Source organism: Anomaloglossus baeobatrachus, chromosome 10 (genome assembly GCF_048569485.1).
Source record: "Anomaloglossus baeobatrachus isolate aAnoBae1 chromosome 10, aAnoBae1.hap1, whole genome shotgun sequence".
NCBI lineage: Eukaryota > Metazoa > Chordata > Amphibia > Anura > Aromobatidae > Anomaloglossus > Anomaloglossus baeobatrachus.
Window position 1 is genome coordinate 43,740,578 of NC_134362.1, and position 17,749 is coordinate 43,758,326.

At 43.5% G+C, this 17,749-nt stretch overlaps 3 non-coding genes across 3 annotated transcripts; 2 read left to right on the forward strand and 1 right to left on the reverse strand.

The window, feature by feature from the left end:
- Positions 1-1,937: 1,937 nt before the first annotated feature.
- On the reverse strand, positions 1,938-2,019 carry TRNAS-UGA (transfer RNA serine (anticodon UGA)). The gene has a single exon. It is a non-coding gene; the product is annotated as a tRNA-Ser (tRNA).
- A 9,769-nt stretch (positions 2,020-11,788) lies between these two features.
- Positions 11,789-11,897, forward strand: TRNAL-CAA (transfer RNA leucine (anticodon CAA)). Its single transcript has 2 exons — positions 11,789-11,826; positions 11,852-11,897. It is a non-coding gene; the product is annotated as a tRNA-Leu (tRNA).
- Positions 11,898-16,634: 4,737 nt separating this feature from the next.
- Positions 16,635-16,743, forward strand: TRNAL-CAA (transfer RNA leucine (anticodon CAA)). The gene is made up of 2 exons: positions 16,635-16,672; positions 16,698-16,743. It is a non-coding gene; the product is annotated as a tRNA-Leu (tRNA).
- Positions 16,744-17,749: the final 1,006 nt, after the last annotated feature.

A 17,749-nucleotide genomic window follows, 5' to 3' on the forward strand; every position in this document is an offset into this window, starting at 1 on the left:
ACCACTCATAGGCGCCGGTGGGCGGGGGAAGCAAGGAATACGAGATGGATTATTGAGCGGCCGGCATTTTCAAAAGAGAAGCCGCCACAGTGTGAACGCCGTGCAGCGCAGCGCCGGTGATCGTGGATCGGTGAGTATGAGAGAGGGGGTGGGAGGGAGAGACCGACATGGACAGAGAGAGAGAGAGACCGAAAGATCTGCGTTCGTTTTGTCAAAAAAACATGCGGATCGCAACAAAAAAGCAGTGCAAATGCACTGCTTAGCATTTTGTTAGCGTTTTACAATAACTCATTGATTTCAATGGGTGTAGAACGCTGCCAAAACGCTCAAAAGAATCGACATGCTGCTTCTTTTCTAAACGCAGAGATTTTGACAAATTTTTGACAAGCAAAACGCTGCGTTTAAAAAAGCATTGTGCGCACAGATTTTGCATGATTCTCATAGACTTTGCTTGGGAAGCAGAACGCATGAATTTTGGTAATGTGACGCTGCAGCTCAAAACGCTGCAGAAACGCAAAAAAACAACGCCACGTGCGGATAAGCCCTTAAAGTGGTGACATTAATGCAGATGCAAACTGCAAAAATAAATCCAAGTGGATCACACCAATAAATCTTTATACCAACTATGTCATAGACAGTCCAGGGTAGTCAGGATAGGATGCCACACGCATTTCGTGACAGCGTCTTCCAGGGGGAAAAAATAATAAAGCAGAAATAATAAAGCAATCAAATCTAAACGATAGATGATAGAAAAGATAAAATAGAAAGATAAGATAGAAAGATAAGATAGATAGATAGATAGATAGATAGATAGATAGATAGATAGATACTGTAGATATCCTGCAGCTATATAATGTCCCTCCTACATATTATACACTTGTACTCTATAGTGCCTTTTATGTGGCACTAAAGGGTGTTTTACCTGGTTAAACTTAATAAATAAATAAAACTACGTGAGTTCCCCCTCTATTGTTGAGAACCAGCAAAGATAAAGAAAACAGCAGTGGAGTGGTATTATCAGGATGTGAAGGTCCACGGTTATTGGGCCCTTCCCAGCCTAAAAATACCAGCCCACAGCCACCCCAGAAGTGGCACATCACATTAGGTGTGCCAATTATGGCATTTTGCCTCACCTCTTCCCCTTGCCCTGATGTGGACAGGCTGGGAGACATATATATATATATATTTACAGGGGTGGGCTGGCCCGGGAGGGCAATTCCCTCCTGGGCTGCTCTCCCGACTGCTATAGGGCCGGCTGCCTGCAGCATAATATCATTATAACACAAAGATGGCTGCGCGGCCCTGTCGCCTGTACTGTGATGCCGGGGGGACGGTACTGACACATTTACAGGGGCAGACAGTGTCAGCCAGCCGCATTATAGTACAGGAGACACGGCCGCCCGCAGTTCACAGTGCTCGGCCATGTGTGTTATAATGAATTCATGCCAGGGCCTCTGGTATGATAATCTGCCTCTGGTCAAAACCATATAATTTACTGCTTTTTATAAAGTTTAGAAATCATACTTCTCCTATTATTCACCCTTGCACCTTGATCAACAAGTCCCTTGAAACCGTATGATGTTCCCTACACAATATAATTCTCCCTCATTGTATGACGCTCCCACAAACCCCCAACACAGTACGGAGACATTTGGAGCTTTTTAGGTGATTTTGCATTCCAGGCCCAATTTCTAGAATATTTTATATTTATATTTTCTAAGAACATAAAAGCTATTCTAAGTTGTCAGTAGAAATAGTGACACCTATAGGAATAAATAAGACAAAACAAAATCCTAATAGGTGTGTACGAGCAAATTAGATTACCTGTATTATACCTAATAAAATACATTGATAGTGTTTACTACATTTTAATGGATATAGCAAAATAACATGCTAAAAAAAGACACCTTCAGTTTATAGGTGCAAAAAAATTGATCCGTAGTCGGCAGGATTCGAACCTGCGCGGGGAAACCCCAATGGATTTCAAGTCCATCGCCTTAACCACTCGGCCACGACTACTGCATATGGGAGTCACCAACTGCTACAAAACTCCATTCACCTGGCCAGGTGACCTGCATGTGCTTTTTTCAGTTGCAATATGAAACCCTGAAAAACAAACAGCTCTTAGACGAAATGTGACCACTTTTTCTACATCTTCTTTTCACACTGTAAAACACTAAACGTGAAAGTAACGTAAAAGAATATAGGTAAAACATTAAGTATAAATATCACAAAATACCATTTAACAAATCATATCAATTAAGCATAACATTCACATACAGAATGCTGTATTATACTGTACACAAATTACTCTGGTTTATAGCATTAAAAGTCCCAAAAAACTGTTCATATAACTAATGCTGCACTATAACATTCACACAAATATTTCTGGCTTATAAATTCTACACATAAATACTGCTGCCGTAATTGCCACAATTTACATGTATGCCCTTCAAGGACACATTACAAATTTGATTAAACAGATACCAAAAAAATACTGACACATATCTAAAATCGAACTATACCAATATACAATCTAATATATAAAGCTGAATGTGTGTGTATGTGTGTATGTCCAGGATTGGCATCTGCACCGTCGCAGCTACAGCCACAAAATTTTGCACACTCACGTCTGGACCCCGAGAGCGTCATAGGCTATGTTTTGAGGGGAAATTTTAACCCCGCGCTTTACAGTTATTCACCAAAAAACCTGCCTGCTTTAAAGCGAATGGAGCTGGGAGCCACAGTGCAGCCAGAACTTCAGAAGACTGCGCAGCCACGCCCTTATATGGAATGTTGGCGTGTCACAATGCAGCCAGGGAAAGAGACAGACAGGGAAAGAGGCAGACACAGACAGGGTAAGAAAGAGACATAGACAGGGTAAGAGACAGACACAAAGAGACAGACAAAGAGACAGACTGACAGGGAAAGAGACAGACACAGACAAAAAGACAGAGACAGACACAGGGAAACAGACAGACAGGGAAAGAAAGGGAAAGAGACAGACAGGGTAAGAGACAGACAAAGACAGGTAAAGAGATAGACAAAGAGACAGACACAGGGAAAGAGACAGAGGGAAAGCGGGAAAGAGACAGACAGGGAAAGAGAGGGAAAGAAACAGACAGGGAAAGAGAGGGAAAGAAACAGACAGGGAAAGAGACAGACAGGGAAAGTGACAGCGATAGATAGACAGACAAGGAAAGAGATAGATAGACAGGGAAAGAGATTGAGACAGACGGAGAAAGAGACAGAGACAGTCAGAGACAGACAGGGAAAGAGACAGACAAAGAGATAGAGAGAGAGAAAGAGAGATATATACAGAGGGGGAGACAGACAGAGAATGGGAGAGAAACAAAGAGACAGTTACTATCCCGGGCGTTAATACATTCTATTGATACATTCTATCCCGGGAATGTTAATACATTCTATTTTGTTAACAACAGTTATTAAGCCGGGTAGTACAGCTAGTTCTAAAATATACGAGAGAAGGACATAGCTGCATCTAAAGGATTAATCTGCATAAAGGGTAATAACTGCTTGTAAAAGGTTTATCTTTATCAGAAAAAGAAGGAATTGTCTACCTGTGAAGGATAATTTGAGTCTCTCACTACTTACTGTAAACAGACAGCGGCATTAGGCGACAACAGGATTTACCTCAGTTGCTGTTTGTAGCCTCCTCCTCAATACTATACAGTAATCCATCTTACATTGTCTCCAAATAGTAACATTTTACAAGTAGTAAATAACTGCAGCACACATCTTCCTTCTGTTTCCATGCTGCAAAGTCTCCCCTGCCCCACACACACAGACAATGGTATCTTCCATCTCAGTAGCATGAAGTCTCAAACAGTTGGCAAAATATTGAGACAGCATACAGTAGAGATGACTTTAGTTTCCCTTTCCTAAACAGTCGGGGCTGTAAAGGCTATTATCACTGGTATTCTATTACTTCAAGAAGTTTTACCAAAGGGCAATAGGTCCTCTTTGGTTTATGTTCACATTGCATTTTAGGATAAAATGTCTTATTTGGTGCATACATTTGAAGTCCTGGAAAACAGAATTTGGATCTTTGCACTGAAGGAACCATTCACTTTAATAACGCACATAGTCACATTGGGTTATGTCAAACATAATTTTCTACAGTATCTGCCTTTTTGAAGTTGGCACCAAATCGACCATGTTTTTGAGTCCGCTTCAAACAGGCGGATACTGCAAAAAAAAGATATAGAAAAAGCAATGTTAATAAAAAAAATAACTAAATAGATATAAATAAAATGACTCAAAGGTCTAAAAATTCATCTTCACTTCCACACGATTTCTGGTCAGGAGATCACAATGCCTCTTACAGTGCCTTGTGAAAGTATTCGGCCCCCTTGATTTTTTTCAACCTTTTCTCACATTTCTGGCTTCAAACATAAAGATAAAAATTTTAATTTTATGGTGAAGAATCAACAAGTGGGCACAATTGTGAAGTTGAACGAAATTTATTGCTTATTTTAAACTTTTTTAAAAAATAAAAAACTGAAAATTGGAGCGTGCAATATTAATCGGTCCCTTTAAGTTAATACTTTGTAGCGCCACCTTTTGCTGCGATCACAGCTGCAGTCGCTTGGGGTATGTATCTATCAGTTTTGCACATTGAGAAACTGAAATTCTTGCCCATTCTTCCTTTGCATATAGTTGGAGCTGAGTGAGGTTGGATGGAGAGCGTTTGTGAACAGCAGTTTTCAGCTCTTTCCACAGATTCTCGATTGGGTTCAGGTCTGGACTGTGACTTGGCCATTCTAACACCTGGATACGTTTATTTGTGAACCATTCCATTGAAGATTTTGCTTTATGTTTGGGATCATTGTCTTGTTGGAAGACAAATCTCTGTCCCAGTCTCAGGTCTTTTGCAGACTCCAACAGGTTTTCTTCAAGAGTGGTCCTGTATTTGGCTCCATCCATCTTCCCATCAATTTTAACCATCTTCCCTGTCCTTGCTGAAGAAAATCAGGCCCAAACCATGATGCTGCCACCAGCATGTTTGACAGTGGGTATGGTGTGTTCAGGGTGATGAGCTGTGTTGCTTTTACGCCAAACAGATCGTTTGGCATTGTGCTCAAAAAGTTCGATTTTGCTTTCATCTGACCAGAGCACCTTCTTCCACATTTGGGCTTTGGGGGGGCTGGCTGCATGACAAATGGAGGCTCTGGGGGGGGGGGGGGCTGGCTGCATGACACATGGAGGCCCTGGGGGGTGCTGGCTGCATGACACATGGGGGCCCTGGGGGGGCTGGCTGCATGACACATGGAGGCACTGGGAGGGCTGTCTGCATGACACATGGAGGCCCTGGGGGGGCTGGCTGCAAGACACATGGAGGCCCTGGGGGGGGCTGACTGCATGACACATGGAGGCCTTGGGGGGGCTGGCTGCATGACACATGGAGGCCCTGGGGTGGGCTGGCTGCATGACACATTGAGGCCCTGCGGGGGGCTGACTGCATGACACCGGGGGGGGGGGGCTGGCTGCATGACACATGGAGGCTCTGGGGGGGCTGGCTGCATGATACATGTAGGCCCTGGGGGGCTGGCTGCATGACACATGGAGGCCCTGGGGGGGCTGGCTGCATGATACATGGAGGCCCTGGGGGTTCTGGCTGCATGATACATGGAGGCCTGGGGGTGCTGTCTGCATGATACATGGAGGTCTATGAGGCTGCCAGGTAGATACAGTGTAACCAATCAATGAAAAATTATTTCATTTTTTTTTTTGCAGTGAGGGGGCATTGTGCACTTTTGGTGCGGCCTATGCCATAAACAAAAGTGAATCTTTTATCAAATGTTGAGCTGTATACACGTGGTATGATTTCTGTATGAGCTGTATACACCTGGTATGATTTCCTTATGAGCTGTATACATCTGGTATGATTTCTCTATGTGCTGTATACACCTGGTATGATTTCTGTATTAGCTGTATACATCTGGTATGATTTCTGTATGTGCTGTATACACCTGGTATGATTTCTGTATGAGCTGTATACATATGGTGTGATTTTTGTATGGGCTTTATACACCTGGTGTGATTTCTGTATGAGCTGTATACATCTGGTATGATTTCTGTATGGGCTGTATACACCTGGTATGATTTCTGTATGAGCTTTATATATCTGGTATGATTTCTGTATGAGCTGTATACACCTGGTATGATTTCTGTATGGGCTGTATACACCTGGTATGATTTCTTTATGTGCTGTATACACCTGGTATGATTTCTGTATGGGCTGTATACACCTGGTATGATTTCTGTGTGAGCTCTATACACCTGGTGTGATTTCTGTATGAGCTGTATACACCTGGTGTGATTTCTGTATGAGCTGTATACGAGCCTGGTATCATTTCTGAAAGGGCTGTGTACACCTGGTGTGATTTCTGATTGGGCTGTGTACACCTGGTGTGATTTCTGTATGAGCTGTATACACCTGGTATGATTTCTGTATGGGCTGTATAGACCTAGTGAGATTTCTGTATGAGCTATATACACCTGGTATGATTTCTGTATGGGCTGTATACACCTGGTATGATTTCTGTATGAGCTGTATACATCTGGTGTGATTTCTGTATGAGCTGTATAAACCTGGTGTGATTTCTGTATGGGCTGTATACACTTGGTATGATTTTTCTATGGGTGATGTTCCCTATTATGAATGTTTGTGCAGGGTGATTGGCATTTTGTGGGTGACAGATTTGCTTTTAATCGTAAAAATGTCACTATAAGAACAAATATTTTGCTCCTGCACCAGGTGATTGACGGCTTGTTGAGGGAGACGATAATCAGCAGCAGTGTAAACGCACCTTAAAGAGAGACTTAATGTTATAGAAATTATTTTATATGTTTTAGGGTAATTAATTTTGAGCAGATCTGAGTGGAACCCGATCCCCAGTCCCCCACCAATTGCTCCAAAGACCTATTAGAAAAGTGCAGGAGAGCAGACAGAGCAGCGCGGAATCAGTAGAAAGTCAGAGTCCTGTCTCCTGAGCCGTGCACTTCACCTATGGGGTCTCAGGACACATTACTGCACCAATCTACTTAAAATTAATGGACCTTTTTGATGACGCTTCTTTTGATAATCCTAGAGCATGGTGCATGCTGGGATACTCGAAAGAAGCATCATCATGGGGCAGAGGCTGCAGTCACTGCCGCAGCCTCTGCCCTTCCCTGAAATGAAGCGTCATCAGTGACGCTTGTTTCAGGGGCTGGGCTAGTCTCCATGCACTGTGCAATGTGCATAATGACAGTGCGCGCTCTATTGCTGGCTCAGATCAGCAATAACGAGCCGGCACCAATGTCCCAATACCTGGCGTACGGAGACCAGTGACATCACCTGGTCTTTGTTTTGTACGCCGGATATTCTGACACTGCTCTGGTGCCAGGTCATTACTGCTGAGTGTGTGCTGTCATTGTGCACATCGGACAGAGCACATCATGCAGGGAATAGCCCAGCCCCTGAAATGAGCATCACTGATGGTGCTTCATTTCAGGGAGGAGTCAGAGGCTGCGGCAGTGACTGCAGCCTTAGCACCTGATGACATCTTGTTTGAGTATCCCAGCATGCACCATGTACTGGAATTCTCAAACGAAGCGTTATCAAAAAGGAAGTAGGGGGAAAAAAAGAGAGAATAACAGTTAGATGGTGTAAATAACAGTTAAATGGTGTAGTTAGGGAAGGATAGGAAATTATTAATGCTAGTATATTAAAAAATGTACATTTTGGCACTAAATAGATAGGGATTTAGAATGAAAATTACTTTGCCTTCGGACCAAACCTTTAAGTTACTTTTTAAATGTTTACTAGTGCTGCTACCAGCAACTAATCAGTACTGTGGTACCTGTATGATCCATAGTTTGATGATAGCTGGAACAACAATTTCAAAAATCTCCTTACCATTGTTAAGGTATACAAGTTTATATGATAGGGGCTAACCTGACATTGAAAGTGATCGCTGTATAACGTTGGTGATGTGTCATGCATTGACGGTTGTTCTCAGGCTGTATTTTTGTACTGACAATTATACTGGTGATGCATTCATGTACTGACAGTGGTTCTGGGGCTGTATTCCTGTACTGATCATTGTTCTGGTGATGTAGGCATGTACTGACTCTTGTTCTGGTGATGTATTCATGTGCTGATGGTTATTCTTGTGATGTAGTTATGTTCTGATGATGGACTTGGTACTGTAATTGCATACTGATGGTGGTTGTGGTGAATTATCAATGTAGATGTTGTAATCTTTAAATTTATTAGACATGATACTTGAAGATTATATGTTCATTGTGGTGGGCTGATAATACAGCCATCTGAGTTAGGCCACATTTCTCAGTTTTACAAGTGTTAACTAATGCCTCCATACATATAGACCGTTGTCTGATCATTCGGCCAGCAGCTATCTTGCCAGATTTTCCATTACACTGGGGTCACATCAGCATATGGCATCCTATGCGAGAGTATCGGATGCGATCTGCTAATGTCCCTCGGCTCATGCTCTGCTGCAATCTTGCGATCAGATCACTGCTGTGGAGGAGAGGGAGAGAATGATCTTTCCATCTCCTTCATTGTCAGCTGATGCATATATCGCACAGCACTCGAATGTCCGATGTTTCACTCGAACTCATAGACTTGTGTGGGTGCAAGTGATCCGAGACTCACAGACAATCACAGCATGCTGTGGTTTTTTCCTCAGTCAGATTATGGCTGAGTAAAATCTCGCAGATCTGAGCTGAAGCGTTGTCTTACATGGGGCTGAGTGCAATGCGAGAATTGTGAATGCACCCTTAGGGTATGTGCGCACGTTGCTTTTTACCTGCTTTTTACCTGCTTTTTTGCTGCTTTTTCTTCTGCGCTGTTTAATGGCAAAATGGTTGTGTTCTGCTTTTCAAGCAAAGTCTATGGGAATTTGGGTTTCTTGTCCGCACTATGCAGTTCAAACTGCAGCCTTTTTGTTGCAGAACTTTGGTCAAAAACTCAGCTTTGCACTGCAAAACCCAAATGGCAAAAACAATTGACATGTCAATTGTTTTTGCCATTTGGGTTTTGCACTGCAAAGCTGAGTTTTTGACCAAAGTTCTGCAACAAAAAGGCTGCAATTTGAACTGCATAGTGCGGACAAGAAACCCAAATTCCCATAGACTTTGCTTGAAAAGCAGAACACAACCATTTTGCCATTAAACAGCGCAGAAGAAAAAGCAGCAAAAAAGCAGGTAAAAAGAAACGTGTGCACATACCCTTATACAAGATTTCTCACTTTGCCGAGCACTCCTGTGTTCTCTATAAAAGAGCAGCTGCCAGACATCTCTGGAGGCTTGTCATTTATAGAATATAAGGAGCTTCAGTCCTAAATCTGACATGCTGGATCCTTATCTACCCAGACATCATCAGTCAGAGGCAGCCATACACATTAGACTATGGGCCGAAACTGTTAATATTGGAGGGTTCTGACACCTTTAGTCTGTGTATGGGAGGACTTACCTACTATTTAAAGGGTATGGGCACATGATGTCTTCTAGACGTAGTGTAGAATGCCATGGGGTTTTCAGGCAGAAAACGCTTCAGGACACACCGGTGTATTTTGTGCTAAAGCTACTTTTTGCTTCTTTTTTGACATCTTTTGGGGACCGTTTTTTACTTAAATTGTATTATATACACGAGTGAGCATCTTATCTTATGTACGTTGCCTGAGGAATGGTCGGGTCACTTCATTCAACCGCTTCACATTTTTGGAAATCTGAAGCAGTTAAAAGAAGGTCAAAAGACTGAACACATGATCAGCACATCATGTCTAAACTGCAGGGAATATAGCCAGGCTTTTTAGAGTTTATTTACCGCTTTTTAAGGCGCATAATAGAGCAGATCCACCTGAAACAAATATCGTATCCACGTACCCTTAAGGCCATGTCTCACTAAGCGACATCGCTGCCAAGTCACGTTTTTTGTGACGCAACAGCGATCTTGCTAGCGATGTCGCTGTGTGACATCCAGCAACGACCTGGCCCCTGCTGTGAGGTTGCCGGTCGTTGCTGAATGTCCTGGACCATTTTTACTTTTGGAGTATCCTAGAGATCCTCACTGAACCTGCTGCACTGAGAGTAAAGGGGAGGAATAATATTGCACGCCCCAATTTTCAATTTTTTTTTTTTTTTTAATGTGCAGGGAGCAGGGAGCCGGCTTCTGCGGACGCTGGTAACCAAGGTACACATTGGGTAACCAAGCAAAGGATTTGCTTGGTTACCCGATATTTACCTTGGTTACCAGTGTCTGCAGCTTCTAGAAGCCGGCTCCCTCCTCCCTGCACATGTAGCCAAGGTACACATCGGGTAACTATAAGCAAAGCGCTTTGCTTAGTAACCCGATGTGTACCATGGTTACGAAGCACAGAGTCGTTACACCGGTCGCTGGTAGCTGATCTCTGATCGCTGTGGAGATCTGCCTGTTTGATAGCTCACCAGCGACCATGTAGCAACGCTCCAGCGATCCCTGCCAGGTCAGATCACTGGTGGGATCGCTGGAGCGTCGATTAGTGTGACGATACCTTTAGTCTGACTTACCAGTAGGGGGCGTTACAACTTCAAGTGTCTAGGGCAGCATGAATGCCAAATACGGCCCTGACAACAATGAATCATTCAGAGATCCTCAATGAACTTTTGGAGTATCCTAGAGATCCTCAATGTACCTGCTGCACTGAAAGAAAAGGGGAGGAATAATATTGCACGCCCCAATTTTCAATTTTTTTTTTAAAATTTAAATAAGCAATACATTTCGTTCAACTTCACAATTGTGTCCCACTTGTTGTTGATTCTTCACCATAACATTACATTTTTTATCTTTATGTTTGACGCCTGAAATGTGGGAAAAGGTTGAAAAATTCAAGGGAGACGAATACTTTTACAAGGCACTGTAACTTGCCGCATATCACAGGTGGCGTCACGAATAAATTGTCATCATCCCCTTTCTATTTACTAAACGACACCGCCGGGGTCACGGAACCGGGCCTCGCCACTACGGCGTCCCAGGAGCAGAACCGCTGCCCGGTAACGAGTCACCCCAGGCGTTGATGCTGGCGTGTCAATAAGATACAGGCTCACTGAAAATTAGAAATTAATACAGTACACACCCCTTCATTTACCTGTCTTTCAAATCTGGGAAATATGTCCTTCATTGAAATAGGACAGAGAGGTGGTAAAGGGCACTGTTCACATTACAGGGCTGACATTTTGCGGCTTCTTTGGGACAAGGCTTGGAGACTTGCGCAGGCGCAGTGGCTATCACACGCCACCTGGCGGTCATATGACCACACTGAGGCGATCGTGACTAATCGCTCCTGCTCACACACTTCCGTCATTTCCATCAGTGCTCTGATTAATCAGCCTTCTTCCTTCATATATCACGTAATATCGACCCCCTGAGTGTGTAGAAAGCGGTTACCATGACGTACCGGCATTATAAGCCGTGCCGCAGCGTGTATACAGCTCTTTACCTGACGTGAATGAGTGGGAGGCTTGTTCACAGCCCATAATAACACATCTACGTACAAATACTCTCCACACAAGGGCTGCATTCCGCTTTTTAGAGTGATTCACGACCGCAAAATTGAATGTCACCCGGTGATAAAGGGAGTCGTGAGGTAAATGGCGACCTGCGATAATAACCGCCGCTTGTGAGGAACGTTCCCGCCAAATAAACATTCGGTGACGTCACTGCTGCGCGGCCCGGGTGCAGCCTCCTGTATTCTCAGGGTCCGCACATCACCGCGGTGTCAGGATGGCCGAGTGGTCTAAGGCGCCAGACTCAAGAGGCTCCTCTTCCCCTAACTGGGTGTTCTGGTCTCCGTATGGAGGCGTGGGTTCAAATCCCACTTCTGACACATCTTTTTCTTTTTTTTTTTTTTTCTTCCCTTCTTCCTTTTCTCATTTTAATAAATCCATTTATTTTTACTGCTAAGAATAAAAATGTTCTGTTCTGACTTTTTCCATGATTTAACCCTTTAGTCACTGATACATGTGCTATGAATTTTCTTATTTTTTTAATGGAATTTTTTCTTGTGGTATTTTTCTACTTTATTTAGAATTTTTTTACCGCTGACAATTTTTTCATTTATGTAAGTAAACTTTACAGGACGCGGCCTCGTACGATCTAGGGTGAGCGTGGGACACAGCTCCGCTGCTCTGCTGAAATAAACTGCACCAGATTTTGAGCACAGTGATTGATTGCAGCGGTTACATCGCCGCTGCTGTCAATCACTACGCTCAGCTGCTCTGCTGAAATAAAATGCACCAGATATTGAGCTCAGTAGCGGTGACATCACATCAAAAGGTCTCATCATCACTGCTGACAATCACTTTTGAACTGTGTTTGGCTGCAGCAGTAACCTAATGTTCACAGCTCACAACACAACTAAAGGCAATCACAAAGCTCAGCGACACTGCTGAAATAACACAGGCTATTGAGTTCAGTGATTGGTTGCAGCTGTAACATCACATTGACAGCTCACATCACCACTGCAGCCAATCACTAAGCTCAGTCTCATTGCTGAAATAAACCACCATATTTTCAGCTCAGTGATTGATTGCAGCGGTGACATCATGTCAACAACTTACATCACCGCTGCTGCCAATCACTAAGCTCAGCTGCTCTACAGAATTAAACTGCACCAGGTATTGAGCTCAGTGATTGATTGCAGCGGTGATATCATGTCAACAACTCACATCACAGCTACTGGCAATCACTAAGCTCAGCTACTCTGTTGAAATAAACTGCTCCAGATATTGAGCTCAGTGATTGCAGCGGTGACATCATGTCAACAACTCACATCACCGCTGCTGCCAATCACTAAGCTCAGCTGTTCTGCTGAAATAAAATGCACCAGGTATTGAGCTCAGTGTTTGTTTGCAGTGGTGACATCATGTCAACAACTCACATCACCGCTGCAGTCAAATCACTCACTAAGCTCAGCTGCTCTGCTGAAATAAACCAGATATTGAGCTCAGTGATTGATTGCAGTGGTGACAGCACATCAACAGCTCTAATCAACGCTGCAGCCAATCACTAAGCTCAGTTGCTCTGCTGAAATAAACTGCACCCCACCAGGTATTGAGCTCAGTGATTGATTGCAGTGGTGATATCATGTCAACAACACATCACCGCTGTAGCAAATCACTAAGCTCAGCGGCTCTGCCTATATAGATGGCATAAGCTTTTGAACTCAGTGTTTGGCTGCAGCGGTGACGTCATGTTCACAGTTCACATCACCGTTAAAACCAATCACAAAGCTCAGTGGATCTGCTCAAATAATAACACAAGCTATAGAGTTCAGTGATTGGCTGCAGCAGTGACATCATGTCAACAGCTCACATCACCGCAAGAGATCTATTCTCAGACTTCTCTGGCTGCAGCTTATCTCCACGAAAACAAAAGGGTTGGCTGTTAGAAATTTAACAAGCCGAACCCTTCTCTCCCATGACATTATTTGTCAGTGAAGACTGAGGGGGACCTAACTACCAAATTAGACTATCTCCAGCATTGATTGGCTGCAGCGGTCACATGCACTGCAGTCATGACATTACCACTGCAGCCTATCCCCTGCTCGTCTCCTGGTGTCAACATACATCACAGGCGTCACATGCAGCTTTCACATGTCATCCAAGCACAAGACAAGTGACCACTGCAACTGAACAGTGACTAATGATTGGCTGCAGCGGTCACGTTACATCTCTGTCACATATTGATGCCAAGATACTTACAGGGCAACAGGGACGAGTATCTATGTTTTTTCCACCACTCTACACCATTCAAAAGGGTTGTTAACCTAGAAAATGGTGCTGGTCCTATATTATAAATTGAGTCCTCATCTTTATAAAGTGCACGGTGGGACCTCCATGCTTGTAGCTCGTGACGTATCCTAAGAGTACGTGTTGTGCTCTGTGGTATTGGTCAGAATGTTACTGAAATTCTCTTTTTGCGGAAGGAAGTTAAGGGTTAAAAATCTGTGCTGCCAATGAGTCGGGCACAAGGAGAAGATAAAAAAAGGAAACCAGCACGATCTGAAATTGGCATGCATCATATAAAAAGTGAAAATTCACAAATTTATTCCAACTGTACTATAATAAAAAAATGAGATTTTTAGCAAATAATTGATCAATTTTTTGAGCCACCCCTGCCAACGTCACGGCAAATCTCAATAGGGGGGTCCTACTCTACATTCTGTATTTGATGTGCCATGCGGCCTCCTAGATAAAGTTAAAAGCAGAACCATAATGGAGCACCCATACCTGCAACCTGTATATAGCCGCTTCCATGTTGCAAAAAAGGCACTTGTGGATAGAGACCAGCCCAGGTCCCAGCATGTGGAGCAAGCTCTACACATACCAGGACTATATCAGAACTGATCCTCCCAGTGTCAAACAGCAACCATTGATAAAGGCGGACCAGATCCAAGAATGGTGCTTAATTAGCATTGCCTGTGGAAAGGGGTGAGGTAACTGAGTCTGAACAGCTACCAACAGGAGGAATATAGTGCAAACCAAAATCAGGCGTGCATGGTATGGTGTTGGTCAGACACCAGATTTGTAGCATAACTACGGTCAAAACAGAGAAAAAAAGGAAACCAGCACGATCTGAAATTGGCATGCATCATATAAAAAGTGAAAATTCACAAATTTATTCCAACTGTACTATAATAAAAAAATGAGATTTTTAGCAAATAATTGATCAATTTTTTGAGCCACCCCTGCCAACGTCACGGCAAATCTCAATAGGGGGGTCCTACTCTACATTCTGTATTTGATGTGCCATGCGGCCTCCTAGATAAAGTTAAAAGCAGAACCATAATGGAGCACACATACCTGCAACCTGTATATAGCCGCTTCCATGTTGCAAAAAAGGCACTTGTGGATAGAGACCAGCCCAGGTCCCAGCATGTGGAGCAAGCCCTACACATACCAGGACTATATCAGAACTGATCCTCCCAGTGTCAAACAGCAACCATTGATAAAGGCGGACCAGATCCAAGAATGGTGCTTAATTAGCATTGCCTGTGGAAAGGGGTGAGGTAACTGAGTCTGAACAGCTACCAACAGGAGGAATATAGTGCAAACCAAAATCAGGCGTGCATGGTATGGTGTTGGTCAGACACCAGATTTGTAGCATAACTACGGTCAAAACAGAGAAAAAAAGGAAACCAGCACGATCTGAAATTGGCATGCATCATATAAAAAGTGAAAATTCACAAATTTATTCCAACTGTACTATAATAAAAAAAAGGAGAAGATACCGTGTAATTCAAATCCAAGAAGTGGTTCATTAAGTCTACATGTATTGAAGTGATAACTTTTTCAGGATATAAAACTACAGTACACATATGTACCACTGCTGCCAATCACTAAGCGCAACTGCTGTGCTGAAATAAACGGCACCAGATATTGAGCTCAGTGATTGATTGCAGCGGTGACATCATGTCAATAACTCTCATCACCGCTGCAGCCAATCACTAAGCTCAGGTGCTCTGCTGAAATAAACGGCACCAGATATTGAGCTCAGTGATTGATAGCAGCAGTGACTTAATATCAACAACTCTTATCACCGCTGAAACCAATCACTAAGCTCAGCTGCTCTGCTGAAATAAACCACCAAGTATTTAGCTCAGTGATTGATTGCAGCGGTGACATCATGTCAACAACTCTCATCACTGCTGCTGCCAATCACTAAGCTCAGCTGCTCTGCTGAAATAAACTGCACCAGATATTAAGGTCAGTGACTGATTGCAGCGATGACTTAATGTCAACAACTCTCATCACCTCTACAGCCAGTCACTAAGCTTAACTGCTCTGCTGAAATAAACTACACCAGGTATTGAGCTCAAGTGATTGCAGTGGTAATATCATGTAAACGACTCTCATCACCGCTGCAGCCAATCACTAAGCTCAGCTGCGCTGCTGAAATAAACTGCTCCAGATATTGAGCTCAGTGATTGATTGCAGTGGCAACATCATGTCAACAAATCTCATCACCGCTGCAGCCAGTCACTAAGCACAACTGTGCTGCTGAAATAAACTGCACCAGATATGGAGCTCAGTGATTGCAGTGGTGACATCATGTCACCGCTGCAGCCAATCACTCTGGTCAGCTGCTCGACTGAAATACACTGCTCCAGATATTGAGCTTAGTGATTGATTGCAGCGGTGACATCATGTCAAAACTATAATCGTAGCTGCAGCCAATCACTAAGCTCAGCTGTCCTGCTGCAATAACCAGCGTTTCTGAAGAAGTTGTCACTTTGAAACGCGTAGACTTAATGAACTATTACCTAGCATGTTCTCCTTGTACCCAGCTCATCAGATCTGGATACAAGCGCTGATTTTTAACCCTTTACTTCCTTTCACACTATCCTTCAGGTGAGGATCTGCAGCAGCTGTCCTTTCCGTGGTTGTCGGCACACAACCCTAATCAGGTGCGCATACTTTGTTGTATCACCATTGATAAGTCTTTATTGCGCTTCTCGTATTTTTCAGCCGCTGATTCACTGAAATTCTTTTTCTTTTTCTTTCACCTGACGACTTTTTGTTACACAGCAAAAAGAGGAAAGATTCCACCTGTAGAACCAGGTGTCAGGATGGCCGAGCGGTCTAAGGCGCCAGACTCAAGAGGCATCTCTTCCCCTAACTGGGTGTTCTGGTCTCCGTATGGAGGCGTGGGTTCAAATCCCACTTCTGACACATCTTTTTTTTCTGCAGCCAATCACTAAGTTCAGCTACTCTACTGAAATAAACTGTACCAGGTATTGAGGCTCAGTGATTGATTGCAGTGATGACATCATTTCAACAACTCACATCACCACTGCTGCCAATCACTCAGCTCAGGTGTTCTGCTGAAATACACCAGATATTGAGCTCAGTGATTGATTGCAGTGATGACATCACAGCAACAGCTCTAATCAACACTGCAGCCAATCACTAAGCTCAGTTGCTCTGCTGAAATAAACTGCACCCCACCAGGTATTGAGCTCAGTGATTGATTGCAGTGGTGATATCATGTCAACAACACATCACCGCTGTAGCAAATCACTAAGCTCAGCGGCTCTGCCTATATAGATGGCATAAGCTTTTGAACTCAGTGTTTGGCTGCAGCTTTCACATGTCATCCAAGCACAAGACAAGTGACCACTGCAACTGAACAGTGACTAATGATTGGCTGCAGCGGTCACGTTACATCTCTGTCACATATTGATGCCAAGATACTTACAGGGCAACAGGGACGAGTATCTATGTTTTTTCCACCACTCTACACCATTCAAAAAGGTTGTTAACCTAGAAAATGGTGCTGGTCCTATATTATACATTGAGTCCTCCTCTTCATAAAGTGCACGGTGGGACCTCCATTCTTGTAGCTCGTGACGTATCGTAAGGGCTGCTTCTCACTTGCGAGTTTCTCGCAGTAGAGCAATGTGAGAAAATCTCGCATTGGAATCGGACACATGTTAGTGAATGATTCAGCTCGCATTTGCGATTTTTTTCTCAGTCCAAATCAGACCGAGAAAAAAATCGCAGCATGCTGCTTTTTTGCGAGTTTCTACTGCGAGTCTCTCCAATGCAAGTCTATGGGAGCGTGTAAAAAATCGGATGTCACGGGACGGCACTCACACCATCCTAGTGACATCCGATTTTCTAAATACATTTCTCGCATGTTTCCTAAAACACTGGAAACGAGTGATGTCTCACAATG